We start from the raw sequence: 6,897 nt of genomic DNA, 5'->3' as shown, positions 1-6,897 counted from the left end.
TTGTTTGCATTTTTATGGACGTCTCATTATGTAGATGTGGATGATCAGATCATTGGCCATTGGTGATTAACTGTCTCCAGCCCCTCTCCCTCCCTCTGGGGTACAAGCTGAAAGTTCCAACCCTCTAATTACATGCTTGGTTCCTCTGGCAACCAGCCTCCTTTCTGAAGCTATGTCTGGGCCCACCAAGAGTCATTTCATGAGCATAACCTCAGGTGTGGTTGAAAGGGGCTTATTAGGGATAACAACAGATGTTCCTGTCATCCCTACCAGTCAGGAAATTATAAGGGTTTTAGGAGCTCTGTGCCAGGAATTGAGAATAAAGATCAAATATATATTTCTTTTTATAGTAGAACAGCTCCCTACTTTAAAAAAGTTGTTAGTATTCTTACATAGTAATTCTTACATAGATTGAAGAGACAATGATCAGCTTCCATCTGAAGTAACTCCTTTACAGATTTATTGGTTTACTGCCAATATTTCTACCATTGGGATCCTATCTTTGAAATAAGATATTGAACATCTACACTGAAGTTTAGTGTATTTTTTGAGAAGGTAACTTACCAGTAGTCATTAATACCTTATTAAGAATTATTTAGTTATGTTGGCTTGGAAGGAAAAAAAAAGCCTGAGAATTTTGATGAGGCAGAATTGTGAGGAAAATTTCTGAACTTAGCAGGGTGCTTCGGTGGGTTTCCTGCTAATTGAATTGGAGGAAGGACTTCATTGATACTGGTTGAACAAGATGCTAGCCATGGGGGTGGAGGAGAGAGATGTGTGGGTGTTAAGACAAATATGATACGGTTTCTGACTTTAACAACCTCACTATCCAGTAGGAGAGCTAGACATATAAAACTATAATTTTAAAACTTTTATTTTTTTAGATTTTTAAAAACTATTTTATTTATTTGTCAGAGAGAGAGGGAACGAGAGCACAAGCAGGGGGAGCCGCAGGCAGAGGGAGAAGCAGACTCCCCCCTGAGCAAGGAGCCCGATGCGGGACTTGATCCCAGGACCCCGGGACTGTGACCCGAGCTGAAGGCAGACGCTTAACTGACTGAGCCACCCAGGCTCCCCAAAACTTTTATTTTATTATAAGCAGATAATTTCAATATAATATGATACAACCACCGAACACATAGGTACCAGCTACTGTGGGAACTACACCATGAAGATTCGGGGTGATGTTTGCAAGAGCAGTTTTAGTGGAGTCCTGTGAATAGAAGCAAATTTACCGATGTTGAGAGTGAATGGGATGTGAGGAAGAAGAGAGAAGTATCTAGACCAGACTAAAAAATGTTAGGTGTGAGTGGAAGGAGAGAGAGAGGGTAGGAGTTAGAGGTAGTCCACTGGGTCCAGGAGACTAATGAAGAATGGGAGAAACCTGAGCAGGATGATGGGCTAGCCAGGAGGGGATTATAGATGCAGACAAGGGAGATGGTAAAGAAGGGGCTTAGCCTGGGGGAGAGTAGAGGGGATAAGGGCAGCCTTAGACTTGATTGTCTGACATCTCCTTTTTGGCACTGTAGGGAAGGGAGGCAGGTATGGAGACTGCGGAAGCTGAGGTTAGTCCTGTCTGACCTGCTTACTACTTCCTTATGAAAACTGAGGAAGACAAAATAGAAAGTGGATTCCAGGGAGAGAATTTAGAAGTTCTGTCTAAGACTTCCTGTAAAAAGGCTGTACAATTGATTTACATTTAAAAAACTAGTACGTTTTTGGTAAATATCATATAAGTGCAGTAAAGTATATAAAAAAAATCACAGTCCCACAATACATTATTATATTTTGTTGGATTTCCTTCTGATAATTTATTTATTCATGTAACTGAGATGCTGCTATGTGTGGGTCTATATGTAGATACCTGGTTTGGGATATTACTTTCTTCAATTCATGTGTCACTTGTTATTTTACACACACTAGAATAGAGCTCCATGCAGCCAGTGACCATGCTCTCTTATTGACTATTATATCCTCAGCATTAACACTGACTTGCACGTGTTAAATACTTCATGTATATTTATTAAATTCGTATGTTTTTGTTAACATTAGAGGGTGAGCATTTCTCCCATGTCAATATATTTTTTAAAGATCTTATTTTATTTATTTGAGAGAGAGAACGAGAGAGAGAGAGAGAGAGCATGAGGCAGGGAGGGTCAGAGGGAGAAGCAGACTCTCTGCTGAGCAGGGAGCCCGATGTGGGACTCGATCCCGGGACTCCAGGGTCATGACCTGAGCCGAAGGCAGTCGCTTAACCGACTGAGCTACCCAGGTGCCCCGTCCCATGTCAATATTGTTTAAAGGTATTTTTAATGACTTCATAGTGTTTCTTGACATATATATACTGTCATTTATTTAATAATTTCTTGTTCATCAGTGGCATAATGAAGCTTTAACAGTGGCCTAATGATGTTAGTCATAGTAGTGATGGCTGTTGTTTATTGAATGCTTGCTGTTATAACCATTCATTACTGTGCTTTATACACATTATTTTATTTTATCTCACCAACATCCCAATTTGGTAAGTATGATTATTATCCCCGCTTTAAGCACTGAGGAAAATGAAGCTAAGAGAGGTTTAGTAACTTGCCAAAAATCTAAAGATAATGAGTGGTGTAACTGAACCGGATCCTTGGTCTGTTGACACTGAGCCTGTGCTTCATGATTCTTCCATGCTGCCTCTGGGTAGAGGCTAGCTCCTATTGTTCAATCACTAAACATTTGCCAAGGACCTATGATGTGTGAGGCAATGTGTGGGCACAAGAGAGGTAAAGATAGAAGAACAGTCCTAAACAGCCTTCTGGATGGAGACAAAGATATAAGGTGTGGGGGCACCTGGGTGGCTCAGTTGGTTAAGCGTCTGCCTCTAGCCCAGGTCATGATCCCAGGGTCCTGGGATCGAGCCCCACATCTTTGGGCTCCCTGCTCAGTGGGGAGTATGCTTCTCCCTCTGCCCTTCCCCCTGCTCATGCTCACTCTCTCTCAAATAAATAAGTAAAATCTTAAAAAAAAAAATGATATAAGGTGTGTACCAGAAACGGGAAAGGAAAAACGTAACTCCTGCTCCCCAGGAGGTTCAAAAATCCAATTCAACTTAATTGTGAAAAGTTTACTGGCCATAGTTTATGTGCCAGGCACTGTATTAGGCACCAGGGGCATTGCTGTGTATGAGATAGCCTGGTGCCCCGACCTCATGAAGCCCGCAGACTAGTGAGAAGCGGGCATTAAATCAACAAATACAAGAGCAGAGGATGCTAAAGCAGGGCACGTTCAGTGGACTCTGAGAGTGTGTAGCAAAAATAATAAGCCTTGTCTCGGTTCAGGGAGGGTCTCCTGGAAGCAATGTTATTTCAGTTGAAATGTGGACATTAAGTAGGAGTTAGGCAGATGGAAAAGGAGAGGGGGCACAGTGGTGGGAGCACATTTGAGGGAAGGCTGGAACCAAAGGGGAGCAGGGCAGACAGACTGGAGGAGAGAAAGAAGTCCAGGTGACAGAGACAAGGGGGTAGGACAGGGTGGAGGGAATGAAATTAAAAAGAGTGTGGGAGTGGATGTGGCCAGCTAATGCAGAAGCCTTGCTAGCCATTTCCTTTCACCTAAGAGGTGATGGGAATCCATTGGGGGTTGTGAAGAGGGGTATGATGTAGTCAGATATCTAGAGAAAGTTTACCGTGCTACAGCATAGAGAGTTGATTGGAGGGGGGACACAGTGAGTGATGGGTGTTGTGGTAGCCCAGGGTGGGTGTGCTGCTGACCTGGGGCAGAGCAGTGTGGGGAGGTCAGATTGGATGGGTTGAGATAGGATATGCGGCTAGACTGGATTGAGTGAGTGCCTGGGAGAGGAGTAAGGGGGGAGAAGGGTTCATCCCTGACTACTCTTGCAACTCAGTGGACCTGGGGTCACTTACTGAGATGGGGAAGAACAGAGATTTTGGAAGGATGTTTAGGAATTCAGTTCTGGACACTTCAAATTTGAGTTGTCAAAAAGAAATGCCGATGGAATGTCTAGGAGGCTGTTGGATATATAGGTTCTAGATGAAGGTCTCTGGGTGAAGAAAAATATACAGGAATTATTGATAGTAACTGAATCTCTGAAGTAGGGTGAGTCTGCCTGGTGAAAGGGTGTTGAATAAGTTGAATAAAGGGGTTTAGGAGGAAAAAGGGCTGACAGGAGGACGGAGGAGCAGAGTAGCAAATGAGACTGCAGTGAAAACCAGGTATGGGGGGAGATATTTTAGAACGCACCTGATGAGAGTATTTTTCTCATAGAAGGGAATAATCAAATGTTACATCCTCCCGAGAGGTCAGAAAAAACACTGGACCATTGCCCAGTGGATTTTACAACCTCTAGGGCAATGGTCACCTTGGCAAGAGCAGTTTTGGGTGGGGGGAGCAGAAGTGGTCTGATGGGGCAGGAGGTGGGTGAGTATCTGGTGGGGTGGATATGCTGGCCTCCAAGGTCCTGGAGCCCATTCCCCACAGCCTCCCCACACCACACCAGGTGTGGAGGAGATGGGTGGTTAATGGCAAGCCTGAGTTGTGGCGGCTACAGTCCTGGAGGAGGGCTGTTGTGAATTTTCCTGTTCGCCATTATAATTTTATGGGGGTAATTTGTTTTGCTTTGTGACTTAACAACTGGCACTAAAAGAAAAATGAGAGGCTTTCCAGGGACAGCCTCTTTGACAGGTCAGCAGCACTACACCCACCCTGAGAAAGTTAAGGCTTAAAGGGGATGAGAAAAACCTAGAGGAAATTTATTAGCTGTGTTTGAAGCTGTGCACAGTGCAACAGACTAACAGTTTATTAATGCCTTCCTGTGAGGCTGCCATTGACCTAGCCACAGAAATATGGGGATAAAAATGGTCTGTGAAGTGAGAAACTCACTTAGGATATATAGTGGGGCTATTGGAAAAAATGTCCCTAACACTCATGAGATGCTTCTGGCTTTTTATTGAGAATCATTCTTCAGAATGATTGGGAGATCATTCTGGGAGAAATGCTGTGGGGCTCTGCATCAGTCATTGTGATCCTTTCTTGTTTGAACAATGGGAATTGCTGACTTTGCTATATACCATTTCCCCCCCTGAATATTTATGTTTCTAATTAGGTTTCCCTCAGTCCACTATTAAAATGAACTTGCTTTGTCTAAGCACACCAATATGGATTGAGAAAAAGGCAGTGTAGCTCTCTGGATGATGAAGGGAAACCAATTTTGGGCTAAATTTTAATTTTGCTATAGGGATTCCTCAACATGGAAAATCCATAGGCAGGCAGTCTAAGCCTGACTAGACCATGGGATCATGAGTGGGATCCTCCAAGGGTGACTATAGAGTGTGTAAGGGAGGTGACATAGATCTCAAGAACCAGGAACTGAGCTGATAGCTAGGGTACATGATGTGCCCAGACTATGGTCCAGCCAAATCAATAATTTTGAGTGTCTTTCTATCAAGAAAGATGACAGGTGAGTAATTTAGTCTTAAAATTCCTAAACCAGTTCTGTAGGCTCAGTGCCATGGGCTGCAGGTGGTTGCTTTAACTATGGGTCTTCATAGGAGCCCAGAAACTATTTTAGCATCTGGGAATATGAATTGAATTAATTCCAAGACCCACCAGATATGGAAAACAAAGAGTCTGTTGGGATTGGTTAAGCAATTGGATGGGGGCCCTGAGCCTTCAGGCCCTGATTATTTGCAGTCTTAGCTGTGAGGGCAAGAGCCAACTTCCTAAAAGTCTCTAAATACTGTATAGCTTGGAACTGAGAAATAGTAGTCAACACTGGGTATATTTTCTTAAGAGTGGTCAGTCCTGAGTCTCTTAAGTGAAAAACTCCTAATTTTATTCTCATCTTCTTAAATAATTTTTTTATGATTATCTTTTTTTTTTTTTTAGAACTCTCTTGAGCCCAGACGTTCTGCTGTATTCAAAGGAGATTCCATCAAGGAATTCGTTTCAGAACCCAAACTTGAAAATGAGTTCTAGATTTAAAATGGGACTATGTTCAGCAGCCTAAACTGTATATGAAGCCTTTCTGTGGCTTTTAACACTCTTCACAATGTCTCCTTTAAAGCTAAACGTTCCCCCCCACCAAGGTCTGGAATAAAATTTTTATTCCAGTATTATTGAGAAATAATCGACATATATCACTGTGTAAGTTTCAGGTATACAGCCTGATGGTTTAATTTACATATGCTGTGAAATGATTACCACAATAAATTCAGCTAACATCCATCTTCTCATATAGATAAAATACAAAGAAAAAAGAAAAAAATTCCTTATGATGAGAACTCCTAGATTTAATCTTTTAATGAATTTTCTATGTATTACACAGCAGTGTTAACTATAGTCATTATGTTGTACATTACATTCCTAGTATTTACTAATCTTTTAAAAAAGTTTTTATTTTAATTACCCAGTGCTCATCATGCTTAAGTGTACTGCTTAATCCCTATCACCTGTTTCACCCATCCCCCACCCATCTCCCCTCTGGTAACCATCAGTTTGTTCTCTAGAGTTAAGAGTCTGTTTCTCCGTTTGTTTTTCTTTCCTTACCTCCACCCCCCCACCCCCCGCTTTGCTCATTTGTTTTGTTTCTTAAATTCCACATATGAGTGAAATCACATAGTATTTGTCTTTCTCTGACTGACTTATTTCACTTAGCATTATATTCTCTAGTTCCATTCATTTCACTGCAAATGGCAAGATTTCATTCTTTTTTTGTAAAGTCAAACTTTTAAAAAAAGGAATGTCCATAAATTTGTCAAATGCCTTCAGATTGAAAATCTCATCAGAATCCTAATGGATGTGAAAATAATGCCAACTTTCAGGTTAAGCAGCTACCCAAAGTCTAAACTATAGTTCCTGTTGCTAGGAAATTATCTAATTCTCATAACACAATAG

This window comes from Callorhinus ursinus, unplaced genomic scaffold (assembly GCF_003265705.2).
Source record: "Callorhinus ursinus isolate GAN/ISIS: 27379988/994484 unplaced genomic scaffold, GSC_fseal_2.0 scaffold4, whole genome shotgun sequence".
In the NCBI taxonomy this organism is placed as follows: Eukaryota; Metazoa; Chordata; class Mammalia; order Carnivora; family Otariidae; genus Callorhinus; species Callorhinus ursinus.
Note: the sequence above shows the minus strand (reverse complement) of the source record.